At 40.1% G+C, this 22,031-nt stretch overlaps 9 non-coding genes across 9 annotated transcripts; all 9 read left to right on the top strand.

Annotated features, from left to right (window-relative positions):
• Positions 1-124: 124 nt before the first annotated feature.
• TRNAC-GCA (transfer RNA cysteine (anticodon GCA)) lies at positions 125-196 on the top strand. The gene has a single exon. It is a non-coding gene; the product is annotated as a tRNA-Cys (tRNA).
• A 255-nt stretch (positions 197-451) lies between these two features.
• On the top strand, positions 452-523 carry TRNAC-GCA (transfer RNA cysteine (anticodon GCA)). Its single transcript has one exon. It is a non-coding gene; the product is annotated as a tRNA-Cys (tRNA).
• A 1,351-nt stretch (positions 524-1,874) lies between these two features.
• TRNAC-GCA (transfer RNA cysteine (anticodon GCA)) lies at positions 1,875-1,946 on the top strand. Its single transcript has one exon. It is a non-coding gene; the product is annotated as a tRNA-Cys (tRNA).
• A 641-nt stretch (positions 1,947-2,587) lies between these two features.
• Positions 2,588-2,659, top strand: TRNAC-GCA (transfer RNA cysteine (anticodon GCA)). The gene has a single exon. It is a non-coding gene; the product is annotated as a tRNA-Cys (tRNA).
• Positions 2,660-2,914: 255 nt separating this feature from the next.
• On the top strand, positions 2,915-2,986 carry TRNAC-GCA (transfer RNA cysteine (anticodon GCA)). The gene has a single exon. It is a non-coding gene; the product is annotated as a tRNA-Cys (tRNA).
• Positions 2,987-4,337: 1,351 nt separating this feature from the next.
• On the top strand, positions 4,338-4,409 carry TRNAC-GCA (transfer RNA cysteine (anticodon GCA)). The gene has a single exon. It is a non-coding gene; the product is annotated as a tRNA-Cys (tRNA).
• Positions 4,410-6,416: 2,007 nt separating this feature from the next.
• Positions 6,417-6,488, top strand: TRNAC-GCA (transfer RNA cysteine (anticodon GCA)). The gene has a single exon. It is a non-coding gene; the product is annotated as a tRNA-Cys (tRNA).
• A 641-nt stretch (positions 6,489-7,129) lies between these two features.
• TRNAC-GCA (transfer RNA cysteine (anticodon GCA)) lies at positions 7,130-7,201 on the top strand. Its single transcript has one exon. It is a non-coding gene; the product is annotated as a tRNA-Cys (tRNA).
• Positions 7,202-7,842: 641 nt separating this feature from the next.
• TRNAC-GCA (transfer RNA cysteine (anticodon GCA)) lies at positions 7,843-7,914 on the top strand. Its single transcript has one exon. It is a non-coding gene; the product is annotated as a tRNA-Cys (tRNA).
• The last annotated feature ends 14,117 nt before the right edge of the window (positions 7,915-22,031 follow it).

Raw genomic sequence — 22,031 nt, 5'->3', positions numbered from 1 at the left:
TTATTTTTTTACAGCTACCAAACATGATTGAACAAATATCCAGTGTGTGAAAAAAAAAGTCATTTTGGAAAAAACTTAGTGTTCTAGGTCTGCCCAGGGAAGCATTCTGAAAAGGCGCTCGTTTGGGGGTATAGCTCAGTGGTAGAGCATTTGACTGCAGATCAAGAGGTCCTTGGTTCAAATCCGAGTGCCCCCTTGCCCTTCTTTTCAATAAAGAAATACTTTATCATTTGATTAGTTACTAGAAATTCAAAAAAAATTACAGAAAATGGACAGGTTTTTAAACTAATTTGAAAAACACTTCTTATAAAATAAATAATTAAATGGTTGATTCTTTTTTGCAGCTACCAAACATGATTGAACAAATATCCAGTGTGTAAAGAAACTCATTTTTGAAAATATATAGAATGCTAGGTCTGCTTGGGGAAACACTCCCAAAAGGCGCTCGTTTGGGGGTATAGCTCAGTGGTAGAGCATTTGACTGCAGATCAAGAGGTCCTTGGTTCAAATCCGAGTGCTTCCTTGCCTTAATTTCAATAAAGACGTACTTTATCATCCGTTTAGCGGCTGGAAATTCAAAGGTGATTGGGCGTAAATTAGCTGAGAGGTTACCACAAATCAATATTTACTCTATGGAAATACTGAGTTCCATGGTTGCCAGTGGAAAATCTTGTTTTTGCAGGAAGACATGCGTTATAACCTGTTAAGCGAATGCACATCTAGAGGTCATCGGACAAAAATTAGCCAAGCTCTTAAGTGGATACCAGTAATCGGCATATTAAGTCATAATAATGAGTTCCATCGTTGTCAATGGAAAATCTCCATTAGTCCACACAAAATAGGAAAACTCCTCTGTCAATTTGACAGCCGTTAACATATTTAACATGTTCTTTATTTTCCGCTGATTTTAGGATGATAGAACCGCAGAAATTATATCAGCTCTAAAACAGAAAAAGTTCAGCCAAAAAAAATTCAAAAAATTGGACGATTTTTAAAACCAATTTTAGTAACATTACTTTAAAGAAAAACAAAGCATTGATTATTTTTTATAGCTACCAAACATGATTGAACAAATATCCAGTGTGTGAAAAAAAAAGTCATTTTGGAAAAAAACTTAGTGTTCTAGGTCTGCCCAGGGAAGCACTCCCAAAAGGCGCTCGTTTGGGGGTATAGCTCAGTGGTATAGCATTTGACTGCAGATCAAGAGGTCCTTGGTTCAAATCCGAGTGCCCCCTTGCCTTAATTTTCAATAAAGACGTACTTTATCATCCGTTTAGCGGCTGGAAATTCAAAGGTGATTGGGCGTAAATTAGCTGAGAGGTTACCACAAATCGATATTTACTCTATGATAATACTGAGTTCCATGGTTGCCAGTGGAAAATCTTGTTTTCGCAGGAAGACATGCATTATAACCAGTTAAGCGAATGCACATCTAGAGGTCATCGGACAAAATTAGCCAAGCTCTTAAGTGGATACCAGTAATCGGCATATTAAGTCATAATAATGAGTTCCATCTGTGTCAATGGAAAATCTCCATTAGTCCACACAAAATAGGAAAACTCCTCTGTCAATTTGACAGCCGTTAACATATTTAACATGTTCTTTATTTTCCGCTGATTTTAGGATGATAGAACCGCAGAAATTATATCAGCTCTAAAACAGAAAAAGTTCAGCCAAAAAAAATTCAAAAAATTGTACGATTTTTAAAACCAATATTAGTAACATTGCTTTAAAGAAAAACAAAGCATTGATTATTTTTTTACAGCTACCAAACATGATTGAACAAATATCCAGTGTGTGAAAAAAAAGTCATTTTGGAAAAAACTTAGTGTTCTAGGTCTGCCCAGGGAAGCATTCTGAAAAGGCGCTCGTTTGGGGGTATAGCTCAGTGGTAGAGCATTTGACTGCAGATCAAGAGGTCCTTGGTTCAAATCCGAGTGCCCCCTTGCCTTAATTTTCAATAAAGACGTACTTTATCATCCGTTTGGCGGCTGGAAATTCAAAGGTGATTGGGCGTAAATTAGCTGAGAGGTTACCACAAATCGATATTTACTCTATGATAATACTGAGTTCCATGGTTGCCAGTGGAAAATCTTGTTTTCGCAGGAAGACATGCATTATAACCTGTTAAGCGAATGCACATCTAGAGGTCATCGGACAAAAATTAGACAAGCTCTTAAGTGGATACCAGTAATCGGCATATTAAGTCATAATAATGAGTTCCATCGTTGTCAATGGAAAATCTCCATTAGTCCACACAAAATAGGAAAACTCTTCTGTCAATTTGACAGCCGTTAACATATTTAACATGTTCTTTATTTTCCGCTGATTTTAGGATGATAGAACCGCAGAAATTATATCAGCTCTAAAACAGAAAAAGTTCAGCCAAAAAAAATTCAAAAAATTGTACGATTTTTAAAACCAATATTAGTAACATTGCTTTAAAGAAAAACAAAGCATTGATTATTTTTTTACAGCTACCAAACATGATTGAACAAATATCCAGTGTGTGAAAAAAAAAGTCATTTTGGAAAAAACTTAGTGTTCTAGGTCTGCCCAGGGAAGCATTCTGAAAAGGCGCTCGTTTGGGGGTATAGCTCAGTGGTAGAGCATTTGACTGCAGATCAAGAGGTCCTTGGTTCAAATCCGAGTGCCCCCTTGCCCTTCTTTTCAATAAAGAAATACTTTATCATTTGATTAGTTACTAGAAATTCAAAAAAAATTACAGAAAATGGACAGGTTTTTAAACTAATTTGAAAAACACTTCTTATAAAATAAATAATTAAATGGTTGATTCTTTTTTGCAGCTACCAAACATGATTGAACAAATATCCAGTGTGTAAAGAAACTCATTTTTGAAAATATATAGAATGCTAGGTCTGCTTGGGGAAACACTCCCAAAAGGCGCTCGTTTGGGGGTATAGCTCAGTGGTAGAGCATTTGACTGCAGATCAAGAGGTCCTTGGTTCAAATCCGAGTGCTTCCTTGCCTTAATTTCAATAAAGACGTACTTTATCATCCGTTTAGCGGCTGGAAATTCAAAGGTGATTGGGCGTAAATTAGCTGAGAGGTTACCACAAATCAATATTTACTCTATGGAAATACTGAGTTCCATGGTTGCCAGTGGAAAATCTTGTTTTTGCAGGAAGACATGCGTTATAACCTGTTAAGCGAATGCACATCTAGAGGTCATCGGACAAAATTAGCCAAGCTCTTAAGTGGATACCAGTAATCGGCATATTAAGTCATAATAATGAGTTCCATCGTTGTCAATGGAAAATCTCCATTAGTCCACACAAAATAGGAAAACTCCTCTGTCAATTTGACAGCCGTTAACATATTTAACATGTTCTTTATTTTCCGCTGATTTTAGGATGATAGAACCGCAGAAATTATATCAGCTCTAAAACAGAAAAAGTTCAGCCAAAAAAAATTCAAAAAATTGGACGATTTTTAAAACCAATTTTAGTAACATTACTTTAAAGAAAAACAAAGCATTGATTATTTTTTATAGCTACCAAACATGATTGAACAAATATCCAGTGTGTGAAAAAAAAAGTCATTTTGGAAAAAAACTTAGTGTTCTAGGTCTGCCCAGGGAAGCACTCCCAAAAGGCGCTCGTTTGGGGGTATAGCTCAGTGGTATAGCATTTGACTGCAGATCAAGAGGTCCTTGGTTCAAATCCGAGTGCCCCCTTGCCTTAATTTTCAATAAAGACGTACTTTATCATCCGTTTAGCGGCTGGAAATTCAAAGGTGATTGGGCGTAAATTAGCTGAGAGGTTACCACAAATCGATATTTACTCTATGATAATACTGAGTTCCATGGTTGCCAGTGGAAAATCTTGTTTTCGCAGGAAGACATGCATTATAACCAGTTAAGCGAATGCACATCTAGAGGTCATCGGACAAAAATTAGCCAAGCTCTTAAGTGGATACCAGTAATCGGCATATTAAGTCATAATAATGAGTTCCATCTGTGTCAATGGAAAATCTCCATTAGTCCACACAAAATAGGAAAACTCCTCTGTCAATTTGACAGCCGTTAACATATTTAACATGTTCTTTATTTTCCGCTGATTTTAGGATGATAGAACCGCAGAAATTATATCAGCTCTAAAACAGAAAAAGTTCAGCCAAAAAAAATTCAAAAAATTGTACGATTTTTAAAACCAATATTAGTAACATTGCTTTAAAGAAAAACAAAGCATTGATTATTTTTTTACAGCTACCAAACATGATTGAACAAATATCCAGTGTGTGAAAAAAAAGTCATTTTGGAAAAAACTTAGTGTTCTAGGTCTGCCCAGGGAAGCATTCTGAAAAGGCGCTCGTTTGGGGGTATAGCTCAGTGGTAGAGCATTTGACTGCAGATCAAGAGGTCCTTGGTTCAAATCCGAGTGCCCCCTTGCCCTACTTTTCAATAAAGAAATACTTTATCATTTGATTAGTTACTAGAAATTCAAAAAAAATTACAAAAAAAGGACAGGTTTTTAAACCATTTTGAAAAACACTTCGTATAAAATAAATAATTAATGGGGTTGATTCTTTTTTGCAGCTACCAAACATGATTGAACAAATATCCAGTGTGTAAAGAAACTCATTTTTGAAAATATATAGGATGCTAGGTCTGCTTGGGAAAACACTCCTAAAAGGCGCTCGTTTGGGGGTATAGCTCAGTGGTAGAGCATTTGACTGCAGAACAAGAGGTTCTTGGTTCACATCCCAGTGCCCCCTTGCCTTAATTTTCAATAAAGACGTACTTTATCATCCGTTTGGCGGCTGGAAATTCAAAGGTGATAGGGCGTAAATTAGCTGAGAGGTTACCACAAATCGATATTTACTCTATGATAATACTGAGTTCCATGGTTGCCAGTGGAAAATCTTGTTTTCGCAGGAAGACATGCGTTATAAACTGTTAAGCGAATGCACATCTAGAGGTCATCGGACAAAAATTAGCCAAGCTCTTAAGTGGATACCAGTAATCGGCATATTAAGTCATAATAATGAGTTCCATCGTTGTCAATGGAAAATCTCCATTAGTCCACACAAAATAGGAAAACTCCTCTGTCAATTTGACAGCCGTTAACATATTTAACATGTTCTTTATTTTCCGCTGATTTTAGGATGATAGAACCGCAGAAATTATATCAGCTCTAAAACAGAAAAAGTTCAGCCAAAAAAAATTCAAAAAATTGGACGATTTTTAAAACCAATATTAATAGCATTGCTTTAAAGAAAAACAAAGCATTGATTATTTTTTTTACAGCTACCAAACATGATTGAACAAATATCCAGTGTGTGAAAGAAAAAGTCATTTTGGAAAAACTTAGTGTTCTAGGTCTGCTCAGGGAAGCACTTTAAAAAGGCGCTCGTTTGGGGGTATAACTCAGTGGTAGAGCATTTGACTGCAGATCAAGAGGTCCTTGGTTCAAATGCGAGTGCCCCCTTGCCCTTATTTTCAATAAAGAAATACTTTATCATTTGATTAGTTACTACAAATTCAAAAAAAATTACAGAAAATGGACAGGTTTTTAAACCAATTTGAAAAACACTTCTTATAAAATAAATAATTAAATGGTTGATTCTTTTTTGCAGCTACCAAACATGATTGAACAAATATCCAGTGTGTAAAGAAACTCATTTTTGAAAATATATAGAATGCTAGGTCTGCTTGGGGAAACACTCCCAAAAGGCGCTCGTTTGGGGGTATAGATCAGTGGTAGAGCATTTGACTGCAGATCAAGAGGTCCTTGGTTCAAATCCGAGTGCCCCCTTGCCTTAATTTCAATAAAGACGTACTTTATCATCCGTTTAGCGGCTGGAAATTCAAAGGTGATTGGGCGTAAATTAGCTGAGAGGTTACCACAAATCGATATTTACTCTATGATAATACTGAGTTCCATGGTTGCCAGTGGAAAATCTTGTTTTCGCAGGAAGACATGCGTTATAACCTGTTAAGCGAATGCACATCTAGAGGTCATCGGACAAACATTAGCCAAGCTCTTAAGTGGATACCAGTAATCGGCATATTAAGTCATAATAATGAGTTCCATCGTTGTCAATGGAAAATTTCCATTAGTCCACACAAAATCGGAAAACTTCTCTGTCAATTTGACAGCCGTTAACATATTTAACATGTTCTTTATTTGCCGCTGATTTTAGGATGATAGAACCGCAGAAATTATATCAGCTCTAAAACAGAAAAAGTTCAGCCAAAAAAAATTAAAAAAATTGGACGATTTTTAAAACCAATATTAGTAACATTGCTTTAAAGAAAAACAAAGCATTGATTCTTTTTTACAGCTACCAAACATGATTGAACAAATATCCAGTGTGTGAAAAAAAAAGTCATTTTGGAAAAAACTTAGTGTTCTAGGTCTGCCCAGGGAAACACTCCGAAAAGGCGCTCGTTTGGGGGTATAGCTCAGTGGTAGAGCATTTGACTGCAGATCAAGAGGTCCTTGGTTCAAATCCGAGTGCCCCCTTGCCTTAATTTTCAATAAAGACGTACTTTATCATCCGTTTAGCGGCTGGAAATTCAAAGGTGATTGGGCGTAAATTAGCTGAGAGGTTACCACAAATCGATATTTACTCTATGATAATACTGAGTTCCATGGTTGCCAGTGGAAAATCTTGTTTTCGCAGGAAGACATGCGTTATAACCTGTTAAGCGAATGCACATCTAGAGGTCATCGGACAAAATTAGCCAAGCTCTTAAGTGGATACCAGTAATCGGCATATTAAGTCATAATAATGAGTTCCATCGTTGTCAATGGAAAATCTCCATTAGTCCACACAAAATAGGAAAACTCCTCTGTCAATTTGACAGCCGTTAACATATTTAACATGTTCTTTATTTTCCGCTGATTTTAGGATGATAGAACCGCAGAAATTATATCAGCTCTAAAACAGAAAAAGTTCAGCCAAAAAAAATTCAAAAAATTGTACGATTTTTAAAACCAATATTAGTAACATTGCTTTAAAGAAAAACAAAGCATTGATTATTTTTTTTACAGCTACCAAACATGATTGAACAAATATCCAGTGTGTGAAAAAAAAAGTCATTTTGGAAAAAACTTAGTGTTCTAGGTCTTCCCAGGGAAGCATTCTGAAAAGGCGCTTGTTTGGGGGTATAGCTCAGTGGTAGAGCATTTGACTGCAGATCAAGAGGTCCTTGGTTCAAATCCGAGTGCCCCCTTGCCTTAATTTTCAATAAAGACGTACTTTATCATCCGTTTAGCGGCTGGAAATTCAAAGGTGATTGGGCGTAAATTAGCTGAGAGGTTACCACAAATCGATATTTACTCTATGATAATACTGAGTTCCATGGTTGCCAGTGGAAAATCTTGTTTTCGCAGGAAGACATGCGTTATAACCTGTTAAGCGAATGCACATCTAGAGGTCATCGGACAAAAATTAGCCAAGCTCTTAAGTGGATACCAGTAATCGGCATATTAAGTCATAATAATGAGTTCCATAGTTGTCAATGGAAAATCTCGATTAGTCCACACAAAATAGGAAAACTCCTTTGTCAATTTGACAGCCGTTAACATATTTAACATGTTCTTTATTTTCCACTGATTTTAGGATGATAGAACCGCAGAAATTATATCAGCTCTAAAACAGAAAAAGTTCAGCCAAAAAAAATTCAAAAAATTGGACGATTTTTAAAACCAATATTAGTAACATTGCTTTAAAGAAAAACAAAGCATTGATTATTTTTTTACAGCTACCAAACATGATTGAACAAATATCCAGTGTGTGAAAAAAAAAGTCATTTTGGAAAAAACTTAGTGTTCTAGGTCTGCCCAGGGAAGCATTCTGAAAAGGCGCTCGTTTGGGGGTATAGCTCAGTGGTAGAGCATTTGACTGCAGATCAAGAGGTCCTTGGTTCAAATCCGAGTGCCCCCTTGCCTTAATTTTCAATAAAGACGTACTTTATCATCCGTTTAGCAGCTGGAAATTCAAAGGTGATTGGGCGTAAATTAGCTGAGAGGTTATCACAAATCGATATTTACTCTATGATAATACTGAGTTCCATGGTTGCCAGTGGAAAATCTTGTTTTCGCAGGAAGACATGCGTTATAACCTGTTAAGCGAATGCACATCTTGAGGTCAACGGACAAAAATTAGCCAAGCTCTTAAGTGGATACCAGTAATCGGCATATTAAGTCATAATAATGAGTTCCATCGTTGTCAATGGAAAATCTCCATTAGTCCACACAAAATAGGAAAACTCCTCTGTCAATTTGACAGCCGTTAACATATTTAACATGTTCTTTATTTTCTGCTGATTTTAGGATGATAGAACCGCAGAAATTATATCAGCTCTAAAAGAGAAAAAGTTCAGCCAAAAAAATTCAAAAAATTGGACGATTTTTAAAAGCAATATTAGTAACATTGCTTTAAAGAAAAACAAAACATTGATTATTTTTTTTACAGCTACCAAACATGATTAAACAAATATCCAGTGTGTGAAAAAGAAAGTCATTTTGGAAAAAACTTAGTGTTCTAGGTCTGCCCAGGGAAGCATTCTGAAAAAGCGCTCTTTTGGGGGTATAGCTCAGTGGTAGAGCATTTGACTGCAGATCAAGAGGTCCTTGGTACAATTCCGAGTGCCCCCTTGCCCTTCTTTTCAATAAAGAAATACTTTATCATTTGATTAGTTACTAGAAATTCAAAAAAAATTACAGAAAATGGACAGGTTTTTAAACCAATTTGAAAAACACTTCTTATAAAATAAATAATTAAATGGTTGATTCTTTTTTGCAGCTACCAAACATGATTGAACAAATATCCAGTGTGTAAAGAAACTCATTTTTGAAAATATATAGAATGCTAGGTCTTGCCTTTATTTTCAATAAAGACGTACTTTATCATCCGTTTAGCGGCTGAAATTCAAAGGTTATTGGGCGTAAATTAGCTGAGAGGTTAACACAAATCGATATTTACTCTATGATAATACTGAGTTCCATGGTTGCCAGTGGAAAATCTTGTTTTCGCAGGAAGACATGCGTTATAACCTGTTAAGCGAATGCACATCTAGAGGTCATCGGACAAAAATTAGCCAAGCTCTTAAGTGGATACCAGTAATCGGCATATTAAGTCATAATAATGAGTTCCATCGTTGTCAATGGAAAATCTCCATTAGTCCACACAAAATAGGAAAACTCCTCTGTCAATTTGACAGCCGTTAACATATTTAACATGTTCTTTATTTTCCGCTGATTTTAGGATGATAGAACCGCAGAAATTATATCAGCTCTAAAACAGAAAAAGTTCAGCCAAAAAAAATTCAAAAAATTGGACGATTTTTAAAACCAATATTAATAACATTGCTTTAAAGAAAAACAAAGCATTGATTATTTTTTTACAGCTACCAAACATGATTGAACAAATATCCAGTGTGAAAAAAAAAGTCATTTTGGAAAAAACTTAGTGTTCTAGGTCTGCCCAGGGAAGCACTCCAAAAAGGCGCTCGTTTGGGGGTATAGCTCAGTGGTAGAGCATTTGACTGCAGATCAAGAGGTCCTTGGTTCAAATACAAGTGCCCCCTTGCCCTTCTTTTCAATAAAGAAGGGCAAGGGCACATCTAGAGGTCATCGGACAAAAATTAGCCAAGCTCTTAAGTGGATACCAGTAATCGGCATATTAAGTCATAATAATGAGTTCCATCGTTGTCAATGGAAAATCTCCATTAGTCCACACAAAATAGGAAAACTCCTCTGTCAATTTGACAGCCGTTAACATATTTAACATGTTCTTTATTTTCCGCTGATTTTAGGATGATAGAACCGCAGAAATTATATCAGCTCTAAAACAGAAAAAGCTCAGCCAAAAAAAATTCAAAAAATTGAATGATTTTTAAAACCAATATTAATAACATTGCTTTAAAGAAAAACAAAGCATTGATTATTTTTTTACAGCTACCAAACATGATTGAACAAATATCCAGTGTGTGAAAAAAAAAGTCATTTTGGAAAAAACTTAGTGTTCTAGGTCTGCCCAGGGAAGCACTCCGAAAAAGGCGCTCGTTTGGGGGTATAGCTCAGTGGTAGAGCATTTGACTGCAGATCAAGCGGTCCTTGGTTCAAATCCGAGTGCCCCTTTGCCCTGCTTTTAAATAAAGAAATACTTTATGATTTGATTAGTTACTAGAAATTCAAAAAAAATTACAAAAAATGGACAGGTTTTTAAACCAATTTGAAAAACACTTCTTATAAAATAAATAATTAAATGGTTGATTCTTTTTTGCAGCTACCAAACATGATTGAACAAATATCCAGTGTGTAAAGAAACTCATTTTTGAAAATATATAGGATGCTAGGTCTGCTTGGGGAAACACTCCCTAAAGGCGTTCGTTTGGGGGTATAGCTCGGTGGTAGAGCATTTGACTGCAGATCAAGAGGTCCTTGGTTCAAATCCGAGTGCCCCCTTGCCTTAATTTTCAATAAAGACGTACTTTATCATCCGTTTAGCGGCTGGAAATTCAAAGGTGATTTGGCGTAAATTAGCTGAGAGGTTACCACAAATCGATATTTACTCTATGATAATACTGAATTCCATGGTTGCCAGTGGAAAATCTTGTTTTCGCAGAAAGACATGCATTATAACCTGTTAAGCGAATGCACATCTAGAGGTCATCGGACAAAAATTAGCCAAGCTCTTAAGTGGATACCAGTAATCGGCATATTAAGTCATAATAATGAGTTCCATCGTTGTCAATGGAAAATTTCCATTAGTCCACACAAAATAGGAAAACTCCTCTGTCAATTTGACAGCCGTTAACATATTAACCATGTTCTTTATTTTCCGCTGATTTTAGGATGATAGAACCGCAGAAATTATATCAGCTCTAAAACAGAAAAAGTTCAGCCAAAAAAAATTCAAAAAATTGGACGATTTTTAAAACCAATATTAATAACATTGCTTTAAAGAAAAACAAAGCATTGATTATTTTTTTACAGCTACCAAACATGATTGAACAAATATCCAGTGTGTGAAAAAAAAAGTCATTTTGGAAAAAACTTAAAAGTCTGGATTAACCACACGAACACAGAGTTTTTTCCTTCTGCAAGTATGAAGAGATATATTATGTGTTATCACACTTAATTTACATTTATTTCTTGTGTTTTTTATAGATTTGCCTGAGCAGTGTATTGCTGGCACAACGCATGTTTTCAGACTTGGAGATCAGGCTGCAGTGCTGCAGTTTGCCTCGTTCTGTCATGCCCTGGATGGGATCAGAACTTGGACCCAGAGCTATAGTGTATAGTTCTCCAATTTTCTTTGCGATCCCGGTCCGCAGTGAAGACGACCGATGGAAGACTTCAGGACGTAGATTGAAATCTCGGTGTGCGGACCTCATACATTTATTCTTATGTATGTCTCCTGCCTGAATACTCCTTTGAGATCGGGACAGGACGTACTGACTATGGGACGGGGTGAGTGAACATCTATCATGATTGGATAATGTTGCGTGTTTTTTGCACCCGGCGCTGTTATTGTTTTCAAGCGCGTCCCATGTGGAGGTAAGGCTACGCCTTGTTGTTTCATTGGCTGTTTCATATTTGACGCCAAGTTACCGATGTATGATGCCTCCCGCTGCTGATACACGCGGACGCCGGCGGCCGTTGATTCAGCACCGTTTGCGGTCCACCATGCGTTCCAGCGCGCCAGGATCTTCCTGCCGCACTGATGTGGACTCCCGCGGTCAGGACACGTGGAGCGGCGTCCCGGAAGTCAGGGACTGCAGCCGCTCTGTTATAGATAAGTACACTCAGTTTCCAATTAACCTTTTCTGTATATTATTGCAGTTATTTACAGGTTGTAAGGACTGACCGGGATAATGTTTTTATTATTCCTGGTATATTGGAGGCTTGCCTTGCCAGGCCAATCCAGAGGTGTCAATCCTCATTGGGGGAGGAGTTTTTCCTTTTTAAGGAAGTGCTTGCCTGATCAGGTTGCACACTGCCAGGCAGCCGTCTCCCCCAGAGTACTGAGTAAGTAATGGCTCTCTGAGCCCCCTTGTCTGTTTTGTTATGTGTAATAAATGCTTCAGGGTTGTTTGCATCTGTTGTTTCAGATTGTCTTCAGCATGTCTTCGCCTGTAAGAAAGTGTGCTACTAAATGTAGACATAGAGTGTGCAATAAATGTAATGAACTATTACCTGATGATGCACCCACTGACATCTGCATACTATGCACAGCTGCTACACCTGATCCTGTTACACCTGATCCTTCATTGTCTGAATCTATCAGAGATATAATCAGAAGTGAACTACATAACATGTTTGGGGATGGCGGTCCGGCAAGAAAGAATAAAGTCGGCTAGAGCTGCTGCTTCCCCTACATATTCTAATAATGGTGGTGACTCCTCTTCAGACTCAGAAGAAGAGTCTAAAGACTATTTCATTTTTCATAAGGATGATGTGTCCAGATTGATAAAGTCTGTCAAAGGTACACTTGAGTCAGATAAATCCACTAAGGATAAAGCACCACGTGATGCCTTATATTATTTCCCTCCATCGGAGGGTAGAGTGTTTCCTTCCCACCCTCTTCTAGATGAATGGCACAGAAAAGACTGGAATAAGCCGGAAAAGCGCTTGGACGTGGGGTCCCGGTTCAAATCCATGTATAGACTGGAGGAAGCCCATACCTCTTCATGGGACACACCCCCTAAGGTGGATCAAGCTGTTATCAAGCTAGCAAAAAAATCCATTTTTCCAGCTGAGGACTCCACCATGCTGAAGGATCCGTTGGACAGAAAAACGGATACCTTATCCAAAAGGATTTATACGGCTGCAGCAGCCTCATCTAAGGTTGCTTTATCATCAATTCCAGTGGCTCGTGCCCTAAGGGTGTGGCTAAGTGAGGTCACGAAGGATTTGGCATCGGATGTTCCAAAAAGAGAGATCTTAGAAAAGATGCGTACTCTTAAAGCCGCGGCGGAATTTCTCTGTGATGCCCCTGTTGATTCTTTGGCGCTGTCATCCAAAATAATGACAGCAGCGAATTCGTCAAGAAGGTGTCTGTGGCTGAAACAGTGACCAGGTGATGTGGCATCAAAACATCATTTCTGTTCTCTACCATTCCAACCTGAGTCTATGTTTGGTCCTCAATTAAAGGGAATTTTAAAGGACTTACATGAGAACAAGGAGACTACGTTCCCCATGCCTAAAAAACCTTTTTTTTAGAAACAAAAAGCAAACAAAGGCATCTCCTAAAGCCCGTAAGGACTATAGGGCTAATCGATTCAGACACTTTAAAGCCAGGCCGTCCGGACCAGCATCTTCTTCCTCCAAGGGGAAGGCTCAGGCCAAAAAGGACAGCCAGTTATGATGCCACCTTACCCCCACTACCGGTGGGAGGCCGACTGAAGTGGTTTCTCCCCCAGTGGAAGAATGCCACCCGCGACAAGTGGGTACTCTCAGTAATCCAAAACGGTTACTGTCTAGAGCTTCTTTCCTCTCCCCCAAACAGGTTTCTATTGAACAAAATGACAGACCCAAACCTTCTTCTTCTAGTAAAGGAGTTCATCGCCAAGAAAGCTCTGGAACCAGTACCTCCGGTAGAAAGAGGAAGCGGTTTTTATTCCCGTATTTTCCTGGTGCCCAAACAAAATGGGAAATTCCGCCTTGTGGTAGACCTATCGCCCCTCAACAAATTCATGAGGAAGCTGTCATTCAAGATGGACAACATCAAGTCGGTCATTCCACTTATCAACGCAGGGGACTATCTGGCCTCCATAGACCTGACAGATGCATATCTGCATATCCCTATCGCTCCTTGTCACAGGAAGTACCTACGGGTGGCTCTGCAGTTAGGAGACCAGATTCACCACCTCCAATTCGCGTGCCTACCATTTGGTCTATCTTCAGCGCCAAGAGTCTTTACAAAGATCTCAATAGTACTGGCAGCTGTACTCAGGCTCAAGGGCATGAGGATCGTGCCTTACTTGGACGATTGGTTGCTGATAGCCAAATCCCCTTCATGTCTGAACCATCACATCCAACTATCGATCGGATTGCTGCAAGATCATGGTTTCCTAATAAATCATCAGAAATCACAGCTAGTCCCCTCACAGACACTAGTTTTCCTGGGCTTCCAAATAGACACAGTACAGATGAAGATTTTTCTGTCACACGACAGAATCAACAGACTCATCAAACAAGTTTCCAACTTGAGATTGCAATGGTCAGTGTCTCTGAGGACTGCCATGGCGGTATTAGGGACTCTAACATCCACACTGGATGCAGTACCGTGGGCCAGAGCACATGTCCGCTTGCTTCAAATGGAGATACTAACAGCCTGGGACAAGAACCACCTCTCCTTACACCATCCGATATCTATTTCGAATCGAACTCGGAGGGATCTTGCTTGGTGGCTAAACCCTTGGTTCTCCCTAGCCTGCTCTCTGGCGAACAGGAAAGTGTGGAAATTACCATGCACACCGGACCTCCTAATCCAGAAAGGTCTTCATGATCCCAACATCAGTCTCCTCCAGCTAGCGGCATGGAGGTTGAACTGACTGCTTGGAGGGAATCAGGTCTTGCTGAAAACACCATCTCAACCATGGTAAATTCTAGAAGAGCAAGTACTAGGAAGAAGTATGAAGGCATCTGGAAGGTTTTTACCTCCAACTCCAAGGATTTTTCTCTCACATCAATACTAAACTTCCTTCAGAAGGGTTTCGATCAGGGTCTGAAACTGAACACACTGAAAGTACAGTTCGCAGCCATAAATTCCTTCCTTGGTGGAAGATTTGCTAATGAGCCATTAGTCTCCAGATTCCTGAAAGGGGTCAGGAATATCCGACCTACGGTAAAACCCCCAATTCTATCATGGGACTTACAAATTGTATTGGAAGCGCTGAAACACCCTCCGTTTGAACCTCTAGAGTCTTCCGATCTACAGCATCTGACATGGAAAACCACATTTCTTGTAACAATCGCCTCAGCTCGTAGAGTGAGTGAGATCCAGGCTCTATCGTCCAGAGAACCATACTTTAGAGACCTTGGTGACGCTATATATCTACGGACCATTCCGGGGTTTATTCCGAAGATAACATCTTCTATTGATCAAGAGATCATTCTGCCAAAACTTCCTGTAACAGATTCAGGAGAGGATCTATTGGACGTCAGACGGGCAGTGCTCATCTATAAAGATAGAATGGAAGACTTCAGGAGGGAAGAGAATTTATTCCTTATTTATGGCGGAAGATCCAAAGGGCTCAAAGCCTCAAAAGCCCTAATCGCCAGATGGATTAAAAATACAATAGCATTCAGCTATTCAGCGCAAGATCTTCAGGCACCATCTGATCTTAAAGCACATTCGACCCGAGCTGTCGCAACTTCCTGGGCGGAATCATCAAACGTATCCCTGCAGGAGATATGTAGAGCAGCAGCGTGGTCAAGCAGTTCTTCATTTGTGAATTACTACAGATTGAATGTCTCTGGGGAGACAGCCTTAGGCGCTAAAGTGCTGAAGTCATAAGTACTGGTTTTTTGTACCCCCCCTACTATTTCTAAACTGCTGTGCAATTCCCATTGTGTGCCGCCGTAGGACTAACTGGAACACAGGAATTTTGATACTTACCTACCGGGAAATTCCTGTTCTTGTTAGTCCGTAGGCGGCACAACACGCCCACCCTTATTAAATATTACTACTGCATACGAACTCTGTGTTTGTGTGGTTAATCCAGCCTCTTATACCATGTGACCTTTTTTGATTGGTTACTGCTGAGCATGTCTCTTCTGCCTTGCACTCGGGATCCAGACTTAACCCATTGTGTGCCGCCTACGGACTAACAAGAACAGGAATTTCCCGGTAGGTAAGTATCAAAATTCCTGTGTTCCATGGTTGCCAGTGGAAAATCTTGTTTTCGCAGGAAGACATGCGTTATAACCTGTTAAGCGAATGCACATCTAGAGGTCATCGGACAAAAATTAGCCAAGCTCTTAAGTGGATACCAGTAATCGGCATATTAAGTCATAATAAAGAGTTCCATCGTTGTCAATGGAAAATCTCCATTAGTCCACACAAAATAGGAAAACTCCTCTGTCAATTTGACAGCCGTTAACATATTTAACATGTTCTTTATTTTCCGCTGATTTTAGGATGATAGAACCGCAGAAATTATATCAGCTCTAAAACAGAAAAAGTTCAGCCAAAAAAAAAATAAAAAAATTGGACGATTTTTAAAACCAATATTAATAACATTGCTTTAAAGAAAAACAAAGCATTGATTATTTATTTTTTTACAGCTACCAAACATAATTGAAAAAATATCCAGTGTGTGAAAAAAAAGTCATTTTGGAAAAAACTTAGTGTTCTAGGTCTGCCCAGGGAAGCATTCCGAAAAGGCGCTCGTTTGGGGGTATAGCTCAGTGGTAGAGCATTTGACTGCAGATCAAGAGGTCCTTGGTTCAAATCCACGTGCCCCCTTGCCCTTCTTTTCAATAAAGAAATAGTTTATCATTTGTTTAGTTACTAGAAATTCAAAAAAAATTACAAAAAATGGACAGGTTTTTAAACCAATTTGAAAAACACTTCTTATAAAATAAATAAATAAATGTTTAATTCTTTTTTGCAGCTACCAAACATGATTGAACAAATATCCAGTGTGTAAAGAAACTCATTTTTGAAAATATATAGGATGCTAGGTCTGCTTGGGGAAACACTCCCTAAAGGCGCTCGTTTGGGGGTATAGCTCAGTGGTAGAGCATTTGACTGCAGATCAAGAGGTCCTTGGTTCAAATCAGAGTGCCCCCTTGCCCTTCTCTTCAATAAAGAAATACTTTATCATTTGTTTAGTTACTAGAAATTAAAAAAAAAAAAAATACAAAAAATGGACAGGTTTTTAAACCAATTTGAATAACACTTTTTATAAAATAAATAATTAAATGGTTGATTCTTTTTTGCAGCTACTAAACATGATTGAACAAATATCCAGTGTGTAAAGAAACTCATTTTTGAAAATATATAGGATGCTAGGTCTGCTTGGGGAAACACTCCCAAAAGGCACTTGTTTGGGGGAATAGCTCAGTGGTAGAGCATTTGACTGCAGATCAAGAGGTCCTTGGTTCAAATCCGAGTGCCCCCTTGCCCTTCTTTTCAATAAAGAAATACTTTATCATTTGTTTAGTTACTAGAAATTAAAAAAAAATTACAAAAAATGGACAGGTTTTTAAACCAATTTGAATAACACTGATTATAAAATAAATAATTAAATGTTTGATTCTTTTTTTGAAGCTACCAAACATGATTGAACAAATATCCAGTGTGTAAAGAAACTTATTTTTGAAAACATATAGGATGCTAGGTCTGCTTGGGGACACACTCCCAAAAGGCGCTAGTTTGGGGGTATAGCTCAGTGGTAGAGCAATTGACTGCAGATCAAGAGGTCCTTGGTTCAAATCCAAGTGGCCACTTGCCTTAGTTTTCAATAAAGACGTACTTTATCATCTGTTTAGCGACTGGAAATTCAAAGGTGATTGGACGTAAATTAGTTGAGAGGTTACCACAAATTGATATTTACTCTATGATAATACTGAGTTCCATGGTTGCGAGTGGAAAATCTTGTTTTCGCAGGAAGACATGCGTTATAACCTGTTAAGCGAATGCACATCTAGAGGTCATCGGACAAAAATTAGCCAAGCTCTTAAGTGGATACCAGTAATCGGCATATTAAGTCATAATAATGAGTTCCATCGTTGTCAATGGAAAATCTCCATTAGTCCACACAAAATAGGAAAACTCCTCTGTCAATTTGACAGCCGTTAACATATTTAACATGTTCTTTCCCTTACGTCCTAAGCAGCAGCACATAATGGGGAAGATTCTATCTTCCTGCAATGATAGGACAGATGGTAACAAGCCATAAAGAGTTAATTGCCCCCCCTATAAGGCCCTATGCTGACCCAGCCTCCTTGTGTTTTTTTTCTGTCCTTCTGTGGGACAGGTGGTAGGAGGAGAGCAGGGAGCAGGCCTATGTGTGTTTCTCTGCTCTCCTTCCAATAATTCTTCTTTTCCACATGGTCATGTGGAGAGGGAGAGTTTTTTGTATATGTATTTTGTTTTTTATCTTGCTTTGTTGTGTACAGAGCAAAGATTTTATTTTTCTTATGGAAGCAGCCACCATCTCAGTGATCACTCAGCTTCTATGCTCTGGTCAGTAAGTATTATGGCGTCATCCGCTGCCGGGCTGCACGTGGCTGCTAACCATGGCACTGCTCAGCCAGGACGCTGCTTCCTGGTGTCTGTTCTCACTCTTCATAGAGGTAAGTCTTACGGCCTTTTTTGTGAGGAATTGTATGGTGCCTGTGCAGGCTCTCTGCCTGGAAGCCTGACCTGTATTGCAGGAGGCCTGTGTGCAGGCTAATGGATATAAATTTCATGAGATTTATAATAGTTTATAATTTTTAGATTTTTGCCTGTGCGAGCTCTGTGAGACAGTTCCACTATGTGATCATGTGGTATGGGTACTGCTATGTAATAATACAGTAAAAACTATGGATCTGCTATATGTGTATGCAGCCCTATATAAGAGCTGTTAGTTGTGCGGTGACTGAGCTGTTTGTGCACCTGGATGCTGATTTCTTGCACTGGTTGTGTATTGATTGCACCTGGTATCTTTCTTACACTGACACTGCTTTTTCTTGTTGCATTGAAGCTATGAAACTGCATTGTGTGTACACAACCCTAGATTTGCTAGGTGTGTATTGGTGACACCTGATGCGTGATTCATTACACCTGTGTCAGGAATCAGGTGATACGGACACGACAAGACAGTGAGCCATAGGTCTGAACCCACCCACTGTCACCTGCCTGCTTGCCTCAATCGACCCTAGGCGGTCGCGGACAACCACGAAGACGTTCCCTACGCTGCGTAAGTGAACACACAGAACAATACCGACAGACAAACACAATAGAGAGTAATGAACGATCTGGGTCAAACCACACTAGCAACAAGGTACAGAATCAGGAAAACAAGGAATAGTCTAAGTCCAGGCAAAGGTCAAAACACGAGTAGTCAAGCAAAAGGAATCAGGACGGGGATAACAGGAAAAGGACAGGGAGAGCTGGGACTAGAACTGATCTATGAACTGATCTAATAGCCAGCGATGTACTGCTTGCTGGCTCTGAACTATATACCAGAGGGAGGGTCCTGAACCAGAGCTAATTGGTCCGGACTTCTAATGAGCAAAACACAGCAGCTGCACCGCTGCATGCAGAGTGGCTGAACTGAAAGCCACTCACCCTGAGCGCAATGCCACTCAGCTGTGTCTCGGCCGGCCGACAGCCAGTCACGTGACCCCACGGCGTCTCCGGTCGCTAGGGACGCCGTCGGGTCTCCGTGACGTCACTCGGCCCCGGCCGGCGGAGGCAGAGCGACGGCGCTGCGCTCCAGCCGGGGCAGACATCGCTGGAGCGCGGTCAGGTAAGTTGCTGACATTACCCCCCCCTTCAGGAGGGGCCTCAGGACCCTTATTACATGGACCAGGTTTAGACGGGTTCCGAGTATGGTATCGTCTGACTAGATGAGAGGCATGCATGTCCCTGGTCGCCACCCAGGTACGCTCTTCTGGTCCGTTACCCCTCCAGTGGACCAAATACTGTAATGACCATTGAACCCAGCGGGAGTCCAGAATTCTCTCCACCTCATATTCCAATTCCCCCTGAATGACGATCGGAGCAGGAGGAGGTGATGGAGAGACAGGTGGAATATATTTTTTCAACAATGCTTTATGGAATACAGAATGAATTTTCAACGCCGTAGGAAGTTTGAGTCTGAACGTGACGGGATTTATAACCTCAGTAATAGTGTATGGCCCAATGTATTTAGGGGCCAGCTTCCCTGACTGTACCCTCAATTTAAGATTCTTAGTAGCTAGCCAGACCTTATCACCTACTGTATAATGGTGGCCAGATATGCGTCTTTTGTTAGAAAATTTTTTGTAGGAGTTTTGGGCTTTGACCAAGTTCTGATGAGCTTGGGCCCAAACTGTGCACAGTTTAGAGAATATGGCTTCAGCTGAAGGATTTAGAGAGTCGGCGGAGTGAACCGAGGAGTATCTGGGGTTAAAGCCATAATTGCAGAAGAACGGCGACATCTTAATGGAACGTTGTTCGTGATTATTGATCGCAAATTCGGCGAGAGAAATGAAGTTGCACCACTTGTCCTGTGTATCAGATACAAAACACCTTAAGAACTGTTCTAATGACTGGTTGACTCGTTCTGTTTGCCCATTGGTCTGGGGATGGAACGCAGAAGAGAAGGACAATGAGATACCTAGTTTACCACAAAATTCTCTCCAGAAACCAGCAACAAATTGGACACCTCTATCTGAGACAATGTCTTCCGGAACCCCATGCAATCGTAGGATATGGTTAATGAACAAGGTAGCTAGTAGGCGAGCATTGGGGAGTTTGTGCAGCGGAATAAGATGGCACATCTTGGAAAAACAATCCACCACCACCCAAATGACCGTCTTCCCCTTAGATACAGGTAAATCAGTGATAAAATCCATAGAGAAGTGCGTCCAAGGTCTCGTAGGGGCCGGCAGGGGATGAAGAAATCCCTCCGGTGGCCTACGAGGAACCTTGGACCGAGCACAGATTTCGCAGGCCTCAACAAATGCCTTGACATCTCGGGCCCAGGATGGCCACCAGAAGTGGCGGGAGAGCAAATATTTAGTGCCCGCGATACCTGGATGACCCGCCAAAACAGAGCTATGAGTTTCCTCCAACACACGGAGGCGAAGGTTCGGCGGCACAAACAGGAGAGACTCGGGCGTGTTAGGTGGGGCCACATCTTGGGCCTCTGCAATAAGGGTCACCAGATCTGGTTGTAACACTGACACCACCACACCGGGTTTTAGGATCGTATCGACCTGATTCTCGGGGATATCTTCCGGGCTAAAGCTGCGGGAGAGAGCGTCAGCCCTGACATTACGAGAAACAGGTCGGTAAGTGATCTCAAAATAAAACCTAGTAAAAAATAGAGCCCATCTAGCCTGACGTGGAGAGAGACGCTTAGCTGTATCGAGGTAGACCAAGTTTTTGTGGTCAGTCAGTACAGTAACCTTATGTTTAGCGCCTTCTAAAAAATGCCGCCACTCATCAAAGGCCATCTTGATGGCCAATAGCTCTCTATTGCCAATATCATAGTTGCGCTCCGCTGGAGAAAATTTTTTCGAGAAGAACGCAACAGGTCGAAGATTGGTCAGGGTACTCGACCCTTGAGACAATACTGCTCCAACCCCCACCTCGGATGCGTCCATCTCTACCACAAATGGACGCTCAAAATCTGGGTGAACCAGTACTGGAGCTTTCGAAAAACACCGTCTAAGAGTGTCAAATGCTCCCATGGCTTCGGGAGACCAATGTACTAGATCCTCCCCCTTTCTAGTCAGGTCAGTGAGGGGTTTAGCAATGAGAGAGAACCCCTTAATGAATTTCCTGTAGTAGTTGGCAAAGCCCAGGAACCTTTGAAGAGCCTTGAGATTGTTGGGTCTTTGCCATTTTTCGATGGCCGCTACTTTAATAGGGTCCATACTAAAAGAGTTGGGGGTAATATTGTAACCTAAAAAGGAAATCTCTTGGATACAAAAATGACACTTAGATAATTTGGCGCATAGACTGTGTTGTCTCAAAAGCTCCATCACTGTACGTACGTGTCTAACATGCGAATCCCAATCAGGGGAAAAGATTAAAATATCATCCAGATATACGACCAAAAATCGTCCTAGATATTCACGAAAAACATCATTCACAAACCTCTGGAATACTGCTGGAGCATTACACAGCCCAAAGGGCATGACCAGGTACTCAAAGTGGCCCTCTGGGGTATTAAATGCGGTTTTCCATTTGTCTCCTTGCTTGATACGAATTAAATTATATGCTCCCCGGAGGTCAATTTTAGAAAACCACTTAGCTCCACTTATCTGATTAAAAAGATCTGGTATCAATGGCAATGGATGCTGACCTTTTACAGTGATTTTGTTTAGTTCCCTGTAATCAATACA

This window comes from Dendropsophus ebraccatus, chromosome 7 (assembly GCF_027789765.1).
Source record: "Dendropsophus ebraccatus isolate aDenEbr1 chromosome 7, aDenEbr1.pat, whole genome shotgun sequence".
Classification (NCBI taxonomy): domain Eukaryota; kingdom Metazoa; phylum Chordata; class Amphibia; order Anura; family Hylidae; genus Dendropsophus; species Dendropsophus ebraccatus.
The sequence above is the reverse complement of the archived record's forward strand: the minus strand, read 5'-3'. Positions and strand labels throughout refer to the sequence as shown.